The following is a 3,241-nucleotide window of genomic DNA, read 5'->3' on the forward strand; positions in this document are numbered from 1 at the left end:
TAAGGGGAGAATGGAATGAACTTAGAGTGACAAAGATAAATTAACATGAAAAAGCTGTTTGTTCAGTGAGGGCTGCTCCCACTGAATATGCAAGGCTTCTTTGATTTTCAGAGTTTGGGTTGTAGAGGCGGAGTCCAGTATTGTGAAACAGTCCTCATTGGCTGATTGTTTACAGTGACGTGAACTTTTCAGATGCTTTAATATATGCGAGTTTCCATCCAGTGTTAGGTGCTCACGCATGCGTGCAGAGAAATGTCGACTTGTTTCGCCAACGTAACAAGCATTACAGCCTGCACATACAAATTTGTAAACGACACGCGAACGGAGACCAACTGGGATGGGATCTTTAGCTGACAACAAATTTTTAATTTTAAATGATCAAAGAAAGGTAAATACAGTGTTTGAAAAAAGGACAAAAAAAAAGTTACTTCAAATTCAATATTAAGTATGAACAAATAAAGAATTCATTGAATCAATGGACCCTCATAAACAAAACAAACTGAACGTTTAATAGGAACATTCTAGACCTATTTTAAAGACTCCAGGAACAGATTTGGACGTAGGCCTATGTCCAAACAGGAGGCTGCCGAGACAACCTCCCACTAAGCCATAGCCTAGCTTAGTTATGAAATAATCGCATGATTCTTTCTCTAATGCTGAAATGTTTATTTCTTTGACGAATGTCTATCAAAATAGCATTACAAACGAGTTCTTTCTAACACAATTACAATAGTAATAGTAACATCGTATATTCATACTTTTATGTACTGAACGCGTACGTACTCAGGAGCATAGATTAGCATACGCACAGCTAATGTATACGCACATAATATACTAATCTCATCAATACAGCAACCGATGACTGCTACACTAGTTGGTTATCAAAAAATAAAATTAAAACTACAGTGGATTGACTTATAAAGCAATTAGTAGAGCATGCATCATACACTAAAGGAAAATTATTTTGCTTAGGTTATTTTCCTATAGTGTACTACTGTATGTTTTATTCGGCTCATGTAAAACTAAACCGTTAGAGCTTCCAGGGACTTGAAGAGAGAGAGAGGAAATGAGAATCAAAAGGGAAAGTGATTACTACTTGACAAGTTCATCTAGTACTAGGATACGAGGTTCTTCACACTTAGGGAAATACATTTTTATTCTTTATTGGCAATCAAGACAGCTGGATGGGAGGCAGTGGCGAAACTAAGTTCTGAGTGGCCCTGGTTCGAGAGTACCATCGGGACCCTGATGCATATAAATTAGCAATTACTACTCTTTTATTGAATTAATCTACACTAATTTACTAACATCCCCCACCGAACATCATTCCAGGCACAAACCCATAAAATCAAGTATTGTACAATACATTTTTGATATAATGTAATGATTCAAGTGGCATGATCCTGGATATATAGGCCTAGGCCTATACTCTGTATATCGTATATAAATTTTTCTATGCATTATTTATTAGATTTTTGTGTACAAGGGGAAGGCCCCTAAAGACCAGGGCCTTGGAGATTGGGGGCCCAGTTTCAATGAACCGCCTGAACCTGTGATGCTTACGCCACTGTTAGGCATAAGTGATTATTTTTAATAATTTTAAAATTATAATCTCCAGTATGATATGAAGATAAATTTTATCAATCTGGATTTATTTTTATGCCCTGCTTTATTAGATTTTTATAAGGGGACGCGCCCCTTATAGATCCGGGCTCCCGGAGCTTGGGGGACCAGGTTCAATGAACCTTCATCACCATAATTAATTATTCATAGTAAAGTAGAAAAAAACTATGAATCCGTAGTGAATAAAGAGACGTCTCAGAATGAAACAAAGTGCATTTCCAAGCATCTAGAAAACTAAAACTTTCTGAAGGAGGATTCCCACTTACATCTAAAAGTTCTCTTCCAGCAACAGAACAACCACAAATTACTCCTTCTCTCCTTAAGACCTCACCCAACATTGGATCAGCATCAGAGACGATCATCCTATCTCCGAAGGGCAATGGCTTTTTTTATGTAGGGTCCCCCTACACACAGATGCTGTTTTTTACAAAATAATTTTTTCTATTTGCATTCGTGGAGAAAGGTGCACTTACTGGCCAAAAATGAAATTATATTTTTATTCAAAATTTAAACCATTATTAGTGGTCGGAGGGTTCATAAGGTCATCCAAAGTGGGTCCCATTACAATCACTATCACAAAACATTTTATTCAATCCTACAATTATTATTAAATTACAAATAAGAATTTAAAAAAATTGAAATTGTAGGATGTGGGAGACATTCCTTAGAACAGAAGCCACCCAACAAATTTAATAGCTGGCTGGCTTGAAAAAGTGATTTGTTTGCTTTTGGTCAAATAAATAAACTGAAACTGAAAACTTATTAAAATTTGAAAAAGAAAACAAAAGTATTGTAAACTATTTCCTTATTAAAGTAAAATAAAAAACTCACTTTCATTTCTTTGTTCACAAAAAGCAATGTCAACCTTTTCCTTTCTTGAATAGATTATATAATGCAAAGTGTTATTTTCCTTTTATTTTATAAACAAACAAATTAATTTATATAGTTTGAGGGTTTCCCATTTAAGTGTGTAGTCCATATTATTGTCCTTTAATTCACATATATTTACTTAGTTCAGTGTTAAATTTCTTCTTTCTCCATACACTTGTAGTTTATTTTTATAGTTTTGCGGTTGAACAGTTTGCGTAATGCTTGGTCCGGTTGGAAATCCTCATCTATTGTTCTAAGGAAGATTTTTCCAACGTTGGTAGCTATTCTTGCTGAATGGGGTTATACCAAATTATGTTCCTGGTTCAATATTTTTTGGGGTTGGTGGTGTCATTTGCCTGTGGAGGGGTGAGAATTTCAGACGATGGTTGCATCCACTTTTGTCCAGGGCCTTTTAGTAGAGTGGTGCTGCCTCATTGAATGACTCTTCATCGCATGAAATTTCTGAGAGGCATTTGTTAATACTCTCTGGGATGTTCCTAAGGATTCCTGGTGGGTGATTTGATTTGTTGTGAATGCATAGCGGTGTATTGTTCAGTTTTCACGTAGTGCATGTATTTTTCACTATTCAGGTTTAATGTTATGTCTAGAAAGTTTATAATTTTTTTGTTAGCTTAATGGGGATTTTTATACCGTACTGTATTTGTTGAAGATGGCGCATACATTTTCTTAATGTTTCTATCTTGCGAGGTGTTGCATTCGTAATTCCGAGGCCATCTGTGTATAAGCC

This window comes from Anneissia japonica, unplaced genomic scaffold (assembly GCF_011630105.1).
Source record: "Anneissia japonica isolate Jap-2015-1 unplaced genomic scaffold, ASM1163010v1 scaffold111_len187536_cov110, whole genome shotgun sequence".
NCBI lineage: Eukaryota > Metazoa > Echinodermata > Crinoidea > Comatulida > Comatulidae > Anneissia > Anneissia japonica.